This window comes from Pongo pygmaeus, chromosome 2, assembly GCF_028885625.2.
Source record: "Pongo pygmaeus isolate AG05252 chromosome 2, NHGRI_mPonPyg2-v2.0_pri, whole genome shotgun sequence".
In the NCBI taxonomy this organism is placed as follows: Eukaryota; Metazoa; Chordata; class Mammalia; order Primates; family Hominidae; genus Pongo; species Pongo pygmaeus.
This window is the reverse complement of record NC_085930.1, coordinates 128,826,113-128,840,535: the sequence shown is the minus strand read 5'-3', so window position 1 is coordinate 128,840,535 and position 14,423 is coordinate 128,826,113. Positions and strand designations below refer to the sequence as shown.

The 14,423-nt window shown below is 35.6% G+C and overlaps 1 protein-coding gene across 2 annotated transcripts in view; it reads left to right on the top strand.

The window, feature by feature from the left end:
• RARB (retinoic acid receptor beta) overlaps positions 1-14,423 on the top strand; it is a 781,226-nt gene that overhangs the window by 229,761 nt on the left and 537,042 nt on the right. For both annotated transcript variants that reach the window (XM_063662108.1, XM_054483091.2), the window contains exon 3: positions 12,448-12,499. The gene's annotated coding sequence lies outside the window, so the exon portion shown is untranslated. The remainder of the gene's footprint in view (positions 1-12,447; positions 12,500-14,423) is intronic.

The following is a 14,423-nucleotide window of genomic DNA, read 5'->3' as shown; positions in this document are numbered from 1 at the left end:
TTGGAGTAATCACCACTATCTGTTTAGCCTATGCTAAGTGTTCTCTCTCAATCACTCAATATAGTAGGTCTTTTGTTTTCCCTGTTTTTGCAAATAAGTAAACAGAGAGGCTCAACAAATTTGAACCTAAGTCCTTTGAATTCCAACACCTAGTCTTCCCACTGTACCATACTGTCTGTCTGCATTTCTCACCTGAATTATGCAGGTGGTTTTGCTTGTACAGAGCAGCAGGATGATATGGTTTGGGTGTGTCCCCACCCAAATCTCACACCTTGAATTGTAATAATCCCCACCTGTAAAGGGCAGGACAAGGTAGAGATAATTGAATCATGGGGGTGGTTTCTTCTACACTGTTCTCATGGTAGTGAATAAGTCTCATGAGATCTGATGGTTTCATAAATGGGAGTTCCCCTGCACAAGCACTCTTACCTGCCGCCATGTAAGATGTGCCTTTGCTTCTCTTTTGCCTTCTGCCTTAATTGTGAGGCCTCTCCAGCCATGCTGAACTGTGAGTCCATTATAAACCTTTTTTATGTAAATTACCCATTCTCAGGTATGTCTTTATTAGCAGTTTGAGAACAGACTCATACACAGGATAATTGCTCATTTCATCTCTTCATTTAGTATAAATATTATCTACTTAGTGAAAAGCACTGGATTGAAAAATGGTTAACTTGGTGATTTGGGCCATCTAAGTTACCAATCTGGATTTCCTACTTGGTTGATCTAAATAGCTATACCTTGATTGATGTTTTGTATAAAGCACTCTTCTGACCCCCATCCAATATATGATATCTTAATTAAGTACACACAACTTTCCTATATGAATACATGTTAACAAATGCAAAATGTTGTCCTGTTTTGAAGGAGTGTATTATTCTGTCAAGGGCTTATTTCATTATACAGGTTTGCTTATACATCTTCACGCAAGTTGTTTTCTAAAAATATTTATAATTGTGTCTACATTTCTGGGACATTCTGTGTATGCTGATTAATTTTTGTGATGGCAGAAAATTAGTGGTTTCTCTGGCCAAAAGCACTTACTTTCAGATTTCTTTGGTCTTTATCTGATTGCTAGGGTTCATCTGGCCAGACTTCCCTAATTTTAGGGGATTAAAAATGGCATATTTCTGCAGAGAAAGACATTAAGCCTACTTTTTTTTTTTTTTTTTTTGAGACAGAGTCTCGCTCTGTTGCCCAGGCTGGAGTGCAGTGGCACGATCTCGGCTCACTGCAAGCTCCGCCTCCTGGGTTCTCACCATTCTCCTGCCTCAGCCTCCCCAGTAGCTGGGACTAGCGCCCGCCACTGTGCCTGGCTAATTTTTTGTATTTTTAGTAGAGACGGGGTTTCACCGTGTTAGCCAGGGTGCTCTGGATCTCCTGACCTTGTGATCCACCTGCCTCAGCCTCCCAAAGTGCTGGGATTACAGGCGTGAGCCACTGTGTCCGGCCCCAAGACCACTTTTAATTTTATTTCAGTAAATCATATAACCGCCCCTGATACAGAAAGATGAGCCATAGTTTTCAGCTGATTTGGAGAAGTTTTGTGGATTAGGCTAAGTCGAACTATCTCAACAGAAGCAGTGAGACATTTTAGGGATGCCTGTGGAAGAACTAAGGAACTGGGAGAAAGGAAATAGGCTCATCAAGAAATGAGCTTCAAAAGGCAGGCTGAAGCTCATCAAGAAACAGGTCCCTCTGCCAAATCTGAAGAAATTTGTCTTCCGCTACTACAGACTCCAGCATTCACATGACTTGACTCAGAATTGTCAAAAGTTTGCCAAGTATCGATTTAGGGTTCTAGGAATTTCAGCATTGAATATGGTAGAATATGTATGCTTTGGCCTGGCAAATTATCCTTGCTTATTTACATCACTTTGACTATTCTTTTTCCAGTTGAGGTTCTTGTCATGAAAAAGGTGGGAGACTTACTGGAATAGGTTGTGAAATTCATAAAGGCAGGAATGCACACTTTGAGTATTTTACCTCTGTAGATGTGTATGTCTGTACCACATGCTTTTTATGTAGTGTTACAAATTAAAGCATCCTATTGGTGTCAGACTTCTGAATAACTATATAAAGAGAATACATGAAAAAATAAAATGAAAAAATTAAGGATATTATTTTAGCTCAGCATCTTCACATTTGTTTGAAGATACAACTAATCCAAACTGATGTGTTAACTATGGATGATTCCCTGCAAATTTCATCAGCATTTCAGTTAATCACGTGAAACTGCCCAGTTTACTGAAACTGTTTATTTGTTTGATATGTATTTTTGGCATTGTGAATAAAAAGCAAAATATAATTCTCTCATGGACCTCAAGGTCTAGTAAAGGGAAAGACACGTAGACAGGTAGTTTGTTGTTAGTGATGTGGTGAGCAATGTTACACCTAGGAAGATGACACTATTAACTATTTGGGGAAGAAAAGTTTAATAGAAGGAAAAGGGTATTTAATCCGGATTTTAAAGGCTGAGTTTTCTAGGTGGGTGAGGAAGGGTATTTTGGAAACATGGAAAAGCATATGCCAAGCTTGTATAAATGTGACAAGTTTCTGGGCTTGGAGTTTTGTGCGACAACACAGAAGATTGTATATTGAAATGACTATGCAACGGTGAAACCTAGAAATCTCTGCTTCTCCTTGACTCCCAGGCTGTGGCTGTGGAAAGAGTCTAGAGGGCACATTTACTATGTCAAGGTGAGCTGCTTTCAAGCAGATAAGACACACTGCATCACCTTATGACCAAAGTCATCATGAAATTGTCAGTATTCTACCCAAGGATCAATCCCAAAGATAAGAACCATTAATACTTCTAATTAAATCTTTACTTCTCAAAAGGCTCATGATTAAAAAAAATTTTAACTCTCATCGTTTTACACACGAGTGAAGCGATTTGACTTTAGAGAAAAAGTGTTATGTGTATTCAGTTTAAGAAGTCAAATAGTTCTATAAGCCTTTTAACACTACTCCACCCTTTTCCATCACTGATTCCTGCTCCCCTGAGGCAACCATTTTCAGCTTTTCAGCAAGTTTCTTGTATTTCATTCCAATATTTCTAAATTCCTTGTTACACTTTTAAAAATTCGTTTTAGTCATTTCCTGGCATCCAATTATAGAAAAAGATTTAACTCTTTCATGTCACATTTGTGTGCTCATTTTTCCTCCGCCATTCTCCAATATAGTTATATCATAATTAATCAATATTCAACACTTATGAGTATGCAAATATTGCTTACATATGAAAATGCCATATACTAGAAGACATTTATTTCTGTCATATAAATGAACTTGCTTCTTGTTGACCATCAACTCCTCTTCAACTCAACAGAGTTTAATGTTTTAATTCTTTCTGGTGTGCCAAGTCTCCCATATGCTTTCCAGCTTCTAAAAATTTGACATCATTCATTTACTGTTGTCTCATCTCTCATTCTCTTTAACTGTGTGGATTTATGGCTTTTGGGAGGAGGTAGAGAGAAATGTGTATCTTTGATATGCCATGTTTAACACAAGTAGAATAGAGCTTCCTTTTCTGAAGCTACAGAAAAGGAAGGAGTAGAATTGTAAGTGGAAATGTCTGATTATCACAGAGGAAAAGCAGGTGTTGAGATAAAGCAGAGTTTAAATCACCTGTCAAGGATATTAAGACACAGATAAAGTAATACATGTATGGGGGAGGAATAGAAACGTGTAATTGTTGTTGTGAATGTTATATTTGTTATTGTAGGAGAAAGGGAGTGTTTCCAGCATTAAGATAGGCCCTGACCTGAGGATTATAAGGAAAGAAAGAAAAAAGAAGCTTGTAAGTACTTTCAAAGAACTGTCTAAAGATGCTTTATGCCTAAAAACCAAAGTAGAATCCAGCCTCTTTGAATCCTATGTGCATAAAAATAGAAGAGAGGAGAGTAAGATTATTTGCAAAGATCAAGCAGTATATCTTTGAATTAGTAAAGGAAAAAGTTTTATTGTTAATAGAGCTTTGTTACCTACATGTATAAAAATAAGACTACACATTCAATTTAATCAATATTTTTAAAGATACTATTATTCATTAGGAACAGTGAGCTACTAGATGATAGATAGATCAAGAAAGTTACAGTTCAGAAAAGACCATGAGACAAGCGTATAAACAAAATAATGCAAGAAAAGCTATCATAAGTACAGAAAGAAAGGGATATGATAGAGGAGAGAACATGGCCAAGCTAAGAATTTATGCAGATGAGAAACTACTTCTATGCTTGAAGGGAGGAAGCATCTTAAATGGACTGTGAAAGAAACAGGTACAAAAATGGTGAGAAATGGATTCTGTGTGAAAAGACTTTCTCACAAAAGCTATGTTATCCTACCAATTTCTCTAACCCTCTCTCTACCTCCCAAATATATTTGACACTCATGCTACAGGCACGGTATAAGATGTTTCGTTGATTGTGGATACTCAGGGACCCAGGCTAATGGAGGCTCCATCTTGGTATATGCTTTTGTGAGCACTAAGGGAAGAAAATGGGAAAAGGTCCTCATACCTATTTCACTGGCCAAAGCTAATTGGCCTACACCTAACTTAAACTGGACAGAGGAGGTGGTATGTAACTTACATCCATCCTGAGGAGAAGAGCACAAGCATATTTGTTTAAAGCCCTTATTATCACAATATGTGACAGAGAGGATGCATCCCATTGTGTATATGATTGCAAAGCCTCTACTGTTGACCATCACACCTAACTCTCTCCCAAATTCTATTACAGATTCATTGAAACTCAATTTTGAGATACAGAGAAGTACAATTGCTAGCTTTAACAAATAAAAATATAGGACACCAAAGTAAATTTGTATATAAAAAATACATTTTAGTGTAAGTAAATCCCATGCAATAATTGGGGCATACTATACTAAAAATTGTTTTTTCTTCATTTAAAATTTAAATGTAAGTAGATGTATTTTCCTGTTTTATGACAAATGTACAAAAAAAAAAAAAACTAAAATAGGGTAGGAAATGTCTTAACTCTTTTAGATGGACTAGATGGAGAACCACATAGCAGCATGGAAAAGTTGGTTAGATTATAATTGAAATTATTTTCCTGAAGGTTAGTGCATGCAGGAAGTTCTTCAGGTGAAAATAGTAGATTGCAATTTAACAATCATAGTCTCTTATCTTTATCCTAAAGCATTCTTCCCTTACACCGGAGGTAGTTTTGTGTTCTCCATCTAGAAATACGTATGTGACTTCTTGGGTATGACAAGAGAAGAGAAGCCAGGAGTAGTAAAAGAGGGGTCACAAGTGAAAGGTAAAAAAGTCACAGAAAAAAAAAGATTCTAGATTGTGAGATGCTGAAAAAGACAACAATTTGGCAGAAGCAATGAGATTGTCCTTCCTCTAGGTTGCCTGGACCCAACTTTTAATAGCATGTTTATACTTTGGAGCATTCCAATTTAGTTGAGATGTGAGTTCAGAGTGAAAATTAATTGAAACATTGAAAATTGGAAAGTATCCTTAAGGAAAGGGGAAAAGAAGTGGAGTAGGCTGAGGCGGAGAGATTATAGTTTTTAAGCAATTGAAGCCACTTAATTAACCTAGTAAATAGCAGCACCCCTGGACTACAAGGGAGTGTGGCTTATGACAAGGTTTGATGGTGATAATTAACTTTATCCCTTCATACAATCACATTAAACAACTTATTCTTAAGAAAATCTTCTGCAACTTCCAGCCTCTGCCTTGTATCACCCATGGTCACCTACCTGTCTTTTTCTCTCACAAGACTGCAGGCTTTCCTAGGGGTAAGAATTGGGTTCCATTTATATCTGACACATCCTTAATCCAAAGGCAGTTTCCTTTGCTTAGCAGGTCCATAGTAGATGTTTATTGAGTTGAATTGAATTGAATCCTTGGCAGCAGTTCCTAAGACACAAATGCAAAGTTTGCATTGCCATTCCAGCCGGAACTTTGAACTTTGGTTTAAAAAAGTCAGATGTCCTTTCCTCTAGGCATCTGTAAGCTGTGGAGGAAAACAGTTACAACACTTTTGAAAGTGACTTGCAAACAAACACAAAGAACACTCAGGCCAATAAATATAGCCCATGTGTTCCATAAATGTTGATGGAGTTCTGATAGGTTAGTGCTTTTGGAAATCCCTTTGCTTTGAATGTTAGGTGAAAAAATTTCTGTAGAGTTTCTTTAGATTACCCAAATCAGTTACGGAACTGGAGCAAGGTTAGGGTTTATGAGGAAGGCTACCATCTCTCTTCCTTACTGACCTAAGAATGTGACCTCAAATGCAGTGGTCCGTGAAGTGCCCTGCCTGTACTCATCTTTTGAAATGTATCTTTGGAAAGGAACATATGAAATCACGGGGCATTGTAATCCCATTCATCCTACAGATATGGCTTGTGCTTCTACTCTGGGCCTGGTGCAGGTCATTGTCCTTGCTCTTGAGGAGTTCTTTGTTTCATGGGGGTTGGGTGGGGAGTCCATGTGGACACAGTTCCAGTACAACTTGATCAAAGCTAAACCCTATGAATAAACAAAGGCTCTGAGGTGAGTTAGTGAGACTTGTGTTGAAAGAAGTAGTTTTATGTGTCTAAAATGTAGACTCATAGACAAGCCTCTTTTAAACCAAATGTGCATACATTAATTCATCCATTGGTTTATTCATTCAGACGTTTTTTGACAGGGAACTTGGCTAAGCACTGCGTGAAATAAATCGATGAATGGCTTGTGATTCATACTCTTAAGAAATTGATTGTGTACTAGTTGGGGGAGCCATGTGAATGCCTCTAAATCAGTGTAGGGAGATGAAGAAGCATAGGAGAGATACAGAGAAGTCCTGAGGGAGCTGAATGCCCTCTTCTACCTGGGGAGGTTCGCAGGAGAGCTGTGGAGATGGTGGTGTTTGCTGTGAACCATGATCTCACTTTGTATATCTGGATTTGAAGGCAGAAAGCTACTTCAAACAGAAGGCACAGGATGAGTGAAGTCAGAAAGGCTGACTCTCAACAGTGTGTATATGAATATTTCCTAGCACTTGCCCCTGAGGGGAAAGGGGGAGCAGGAGAAACCTGAGATTCAGGGAAACTGTGGATGCTGAGTAGAGCATAGCAAAAGAGCTGGAAAATGGAGCACAAACAGTGGAGCACAAACTGTGTCTACTCAGCTGTTTTGCCAAAGGCCAGACAACCCTGCTTTGGAATCTGAAAAGAAAACCCAGATTATTTATGTGCTACCACTAGCAATATATTGAAGGCCAAGAGGAGCTGAGAGTTATTGAGCTAGTTCAAAGCAATCTCGATTATTGAAAATGAATGAAATTGAATTCCACTTCCTACAGAGTCATTTATTGAGAGACAAAAGCAATTAATACTGAAAATAAAAAATTGTGAATTCTGATCTAAATTACCATGTAGATATAATGTACTGTCTCATCAGTCTTTAAATACTTCGTGTATTAGAAAATTGTGACACCGGTTTCTGAAACCAGGGACTTATATATCATTAGCATTTATTCATTCTGCTTTTGCTCAAAAGCAGTTCTCAAGAGTAACAAATTAAAAGCCAAAGTTTCAGAAATATTATTCAAAATTTAAAATACACAACCATGTCACGGTCTGGGATTTGGATTTGTAAATTAATCCTGTCATTTGGTAAATTAAAAAAGAAGATGAAGCTGACCTTGTGAGGTATCCCATAGTTCGTTGATAGCAGCAGATATTTTTGAATATTATTGCAAATTTGGCTTGTCATGGAGTACCTGCCAAGTACCATGAATGTATTTGATGAATAATTCTGCTTTCAACAACAAGCATCATTGTGTAACTGATTTATGCACTGAGGACCCTTAAGAATTGAAAGTACAATATATACACAGAGATGGTACATATAATTTGCACAAGTTCCAGCTTGAGTTATAATACTTTGTTTTATGGAAACTACAGGGTCTCTGGAAGAGTTGGCTACCCATTATCCTTACTCTTTACAAATTTGGGAAACTAGCTGTCTTAAGTAGCTTTCTCCAGAAAATAGATCTTGTGATGAAGATTGGGGGAAAAGTTATTAGGAAGAATTGGGGAGGAGTGGGACTAGAAAGAGGAGGCCAATAAAGGGACAGTAGCAACCAAAGTTACATAGAGAGTAACTTTGGTTTGATCCTGCTCAGAGGCTCTGGAATTAGGATAGGGCGTACCCCAGAATCATCACAACCAGGAACCAGGAAGCTGGTGTATTTAAACCTCCTCTATGCAGCAAGCCTCCAAAAAGAGTCACAGGTGCTGGCTATTGGGAGTGAAAGTGCATGGGAAGCTGGCATGTTCTAAGATGGTAAAGGGATCTGGGGACATGTGGGCAGTGTTCTGACAGCATCTGCCACACCAGTCATGTTAGCTACTCCATGATTATCGTTAAATGCTGTGGGAGCAGAGTTTAATCTAACCAATCTGTCCCAACAGTAAAGAACTCCCTATTACCCTGCCGGGAAACATGCCCAACTCTTAGTGTCGTCTTGTTTCAAAGCCCAATGTGCAGGGAGAGGTTTCAGGGGGTCGAGAGATCCATTTCCTGCTGGTAACAGGCTGGTCAAAGAGAATCAACACAAACTAGGCAGCCTAAATTAGGAAAACAAATCAGGAGCAGGGTAGCCATCTCAGCTGCCTTCAGAGGCCAAGCAGATAACCTCAGTGAGAGAAAGCTTCCAAATGGCTGGGTGTAGCACAGCAGGGGAGGGAAAAGCTTCTGGAAAGCCACAGAGCTTTTTTTTTAGATGGAAAGCCATCTAAAAGCAATAAAATTCAATCTTGAAGAATACTGGCTCAAAAGCATATTTTGTGAACATAATTTGCCCAGTAGCCTATCAGTTTGCAACATTGACTGTCTAAAATAAATTACCTTAATATGTGCATAAATATTGTTTGAACAATTACAGAAAACTTTCTAGAATACAGAAATCAAATATAAAAGAAGAGTGCTTAAATCTACTGGATTCTTGCCATATGTTTAAAAGTTGGGACTCTGTCCCAGAGCAAGAGATCCTCTTAGTAGCAGTTTCCTTATAATGAATTCTTTAGTATATACCCAATAGATACCCAATTTATATACTTGTATGTGTCTCAATGTATCATATGATATACATACTTGTATATATGATAAGACAATTCAACCCTGATTTTGGCTGAGAGTTTTGCCATCAGCATTTTGAGAGGATAGAATTCTTTTAATTATTCAGCAAAATATAATGTTGTCTCTTAAAGACAAACTGCTATCTTGATACAATTCTTCCTTTGCCCCTCCTTAGAATCACTAGAGAAAAAATTCCTTAATGACAAGTGACTCGCTAAAGTCTGTGTAAATTGATTGACTGTAGCACTAATGACTAAGCCTTGAAGTAAACCATATGGTTAGTGTATGAGCCTTCATTGTTAGATGTTGAGAAGTTGTATTTCATGGTGGCACTCCCCAGTATGTTTCCCATGTACCTTGGGATTTCTGCCATGATTCATCATTCATAATCAGGTAGATTACTCAAAGTCTTAGCTTTCAGTCTTGAAGCTTATGGGCTGAGCCTAAATGGTCCCACTGTTATATTTAAAGAGTATAAGCATTTCTGCTGAATCTTCCATGCTTATTGCATTGAACCCACAAACCAGCCCGTGTTGGCAGTCATAAGCCAGTAAGGAATAGAATCTTAGGATTTTTTTGCAATAAGCATTCTTGTGTTCCCATTATGACTTTAATGTAAGATGCTCCATCATTAAGGGACTGTTGATTATCTCCGTAATTTTTCAAATTATATTTGAGAATGAGAGTTGGGTTTCAGTATTCTGGCCATTTTTCCACACTTAAAATTCAAAACAAAATACTTGTCCTTGAGACTGAATTTTAAATTCCTAATCTCTTAGGAAAATCATAAGCAAAAATAGATGCAAAAATAAAGCTTCAATTAATCTAGGTTGGCTTGCCTCACTGACTGAATTTGCCAGCTAATTGAGTAACTTTGAATCCAATTTTGGCTTTGAAAGACTTGGCATAGGAAAGACTTACTCATTTGTGGACCCTATGGGATGAGAACAGCTTCAAAGGAAAAATGAAAAGGACTTCTTTTGTTTCAGTTTCTTGGCTTTTGATTTATACTCATGCTTGCTTTTTTATTTTAAGAATATGATGAGTTCTTATTCATTCAGAGTTACTAGAAGAAGACTATTCCAAATGATTGAGAAAGCTAAACTATCATTTTAAAATAAATTGAATTTTTTTTACCATCAAAAATGTTTTCAGAACTTGACCAATAAAGTCTTCTAAAAGAGCTCTTACAGAAATTGAATTATTACTTAAATAAAAATGATGTATATAGAATTGTGATACAAAGATATACTTCTGAACAATTATCATTATATTTGATTATTTTTCCTGAATTAAACTATTCCCCTCTTGATGCTGCCCAAACCAATATTGAATTATGTACTGCACTCCCACTTTGCTTAGGTTATAAAAATTGACTTTAGAGCATAAACTTCCTGTCCATTAACTTTCACCTAAATGGCACTGAGTTGCCATTTGGTTAATTATGTTTGGAGTTCAAAGTTGTGATTATGGCTGATTTATCAGATGTAATCTTTTAAAGGCATAAAATTAAATAATGGCAGTATAGGTAAAGAAGATTAACTTTCCCTCAGTCATAAAGATTAATGGTCTTGATTTTCATAAATATCCTGGATGTTGATATAGTATGCTTTGCTTTTGTGTGGTTGGGTTGTATAAACTCCAAGTGGTGAAATTCAGGGAACATTTTGCCACAAAAGGGTCTTTTATAGGTTAAAGGAACTGACCAATCTAATGACTTTTGGTTTTAAAATTGTATAAAGCTTACACAGTTCTGTTCTTTTATCTCTGGCCATTGAACAAATGTGAAATCTGTACTAAATCAACCAGTAAGATATAATCCATGCCCTCATGAAGCTTTGATGGGCATCTCCAAAACCAAGTAAAAAGCAAGTCAGTACAGTTATTACAACTTATTAAAATAAAATCTTTGAAATTAAAAAAACCCAGTGTCCTAAGACACAGAATAAGAGGAGCATGAGTGGGGTAGATGATCTTATTGTATTATTTTCTTTATGACATGATTTTTGAATTATTAAAATGATTGGTTATATATAGATTTGATAGGTCCCTATGAGTGAATATAATCTAGACATTTGAAAATTTTTATATTTGTAATTTATAGCTCCTAAATAATTCTTATGGTAATAAAATATGCAATCAATGTAGAAAACTTGAAAGTTACAAAAAAATTCCTAAAAAATTTTTACCCATAATTCTACCACCAAGAGATAACCAGTATTAATGTCTTGGCCAGTATCCCAGTCACTTTCTAACACATGCATAAATATTATACATGTGCATTAGTACAAGAAATCTAACTATACACATTATTTTACAATCATTTTCCACATTTTGGAATGAGAATTTTCCCATGATATTTTACATTTTTTATAATATAATTTTAGTGGCTGCATAGTATTTAATTACACTGTTGCGTCTCACTTGAGTTAACCTAAGCCACTATTTATGTACATTTGTTTCCGGTTTCTCATTTGTATAAATACTTGGATGCCTATCTATTTCCTTGCTTTTAATTATTTCCTCAGGGCACACCCCTAAAAGTAAAATAGCTTGGTTAAACTCCTGAGGCTTTGGATATATGATGAAAAATATCCCCAGAAAAAAACCATACTGATATAGACTTCCACTAGCTGGAAATATGTCCACCCTCACCATACCTCACTTTTACTTGGTACTTGTTTTGATTTTTAACTTTTGTCATTTTAGTAATCATAAAATGACTAAAAAACCATGTTCTGTACTTTGTATTTCATGTGAAATTAGAATACATATTTAATGATGCTTTAAGATTTGTAATGCTGCTTTAAAAATAAAACTAGAAACAAAATCAAATTTAGAGGAAATGGGAGCTTCTAGGATATGAGCATTGTGGAGACAAAGTTCAAGGTGATGCTGTTTACAAAAGCAAATGAACAAATTACAAGAGAATACAAGTAATAGGAGGGGAACAGCAACAAAAGCTCCTATTTTAAAAAAGCAAGCAAAATCAGGGCCGAGAATTCTTTGTCCCCCCAAATCAGAGTTTGCTATAATCTCTGATGAGAAATGTAGTCTTAGGTTGGTAAATATGGTAGTATCTTAGAATTCGGGTGACTTTTCTCTTGAAAGAGTTTACATTGACAGAATCTGAAAGAAGTGAGCTGTCAGTGAAAATGACATTCCACTAGAAATGGTAAATAGAAAATCTTAAGTTGTGGGATCCCTGGCAAATATCTTTCCCTATTAAAATAGTTATCAAAATTAAATTATATAAGAAAATTGAGTAGTGGTGTTAGATACAGTGATAGAATGTTAAAATTGAACAGGATTTGGAAGACTGTCTAATCCAGCCACTTATTTTACAGATAAAACAGAGTACTGCAGAGATGAAGTAACTTGCCCTAAGACCCATACCTGGTAAGTAATGAAAGAAAAAGTAAATTACATTTGAACAAATATTTTGAAAAACATGGAAGTTCTCCATAATCTAGCACTTCGAATATAACTGTAGTTTGGCATATGAATCTTGAAAGTACTTATTATATACACATAAAAACCAATATTTATATTTTTACTATATATAAAAATGGTTCTACAAATTGTTCTTTTATGTATATTTTGTAGAGATAGGATAGAATGTCTTATTTTCTCTCTGCTAACATGTGAATGGTATAGAGCAGAGGGTTGCAAACTATAAGGGGCCAGATAGTGAATTCTTAGGCTTTATGGGCCCTACAGCTTCTGTCACAGATACTCAACCCTGCTGTTGTGTTGCAAAAGCAGCTCAGGTCAAAATGTAAACAAATGGTGTGACTACATTCCAATAAAATGAGATTTATAAAAACAGGCAACATTTGTCCTGTAGATTGTAGTTTGCTAATTCTTGGAATACAGAAGGAAAAAAATCAAGTTGATTTAGAAAACAATGAAGCTGAAGGGGAAATATAATGTTTATCATGGGTGTAGATGGCAGAAACTGGATTTGAGTTTCCAGTGTTAGCCATGACCTTGGTTAAGGTAGGTAGACTCGCTGGCTTCATGAGTAGAGTGTGACTATTGATACCCAGATTGCAGGGTTATCTTGAAGATTAAATGAAATTATTTATATAATTTATCTGTTAGTAGGTAAGAAAAGTCTTTTTCTTTTGGGATGGGTTAAAAGCAGAATTTATGTATTCACATAGATGAAGCATTTGTGTAAGGAAGAAGTGGCCAAATTTACTTTATCTCAACAACTCAAAGACTTACATCATATGGATGCCCTTAAAATTCATGTTTCAAACTGTTGGCAAAGGTTGTGTAGATATAACTATTACCAGAATGGTCCTCAGTTTTCCTGAGAAAGGATTAACATACTTGGCCTGGAACTTTTGCAATGAAGGAAACATTATAGTTTAATTCATAGTGATTTAAAAAGATAGAATACTTTTTAGAGGGAAAATCTAATTACAGTGAAAATAAAATTTCATTTATTCATCATTTCCTTCATTATTATTTTGGGGGAAAGATAAATATGTACATACAAATAATAGCAAAGGTAAACATATCCAAGTGTACTGGGAAAAAATAAGGAATTGATGTGATGCTGCTTAACTATAAATTTCTTTTATTATAATCATATTTTTATTTAATCTTCCAGTGTATCTATTGGGAAGTTCAATTGGTATTTTAAAACAGAATTTCTATAGCAGTTCCAAATAACTTGATTGCTTTTTTCTAATTGATTTTGAACTTAATGTATTTTTTATGACTTTGTAACTTTGTTTTCTTCTCTGCTTGGTGTAGTTATACATTCAGTTGAGTACTTTAAGATTTGAACACAGACAGCTTTCTTGGTATTTTATTTTCCTGTTGCTTTTTATTCAGAGCCAGCTGCTTTATCTAAACTTAAATGTAAGCTGGAATAATTCTAATTTATTGTTGCAGTTTAATACCAATATATTGATCCACTAAATTTTATATTTTGGAGAGAAAGGTGTTTTATACTAGTTAAGTATTAATAATGACTATGGTTTACAATTTAGAGGAAAAAAGTGATTCAAGTTAATGTTGATTTGTTAGAATAAGTATATGAATTTTTGAAAAAAGAACTTACCCAACTTAATAACACAGCATACACCCTAATAAAGTTTAAATAATTAAAACGTTTTGGCGCTGGCATAAGAGTAAAGAATGAAATCAGTAGAACAGCACATCTGGAAAAAATCTAAATATTGGAATTTAATATAGAATAAAAGTGGTTTTCAACTTAAGAAAATAATAGTAGAATCAAGAATCAATGATGGGAAACAAGAATATAGAAGTATAAAATATCTTTATGGCAAAAGATAAATGAAGCTAA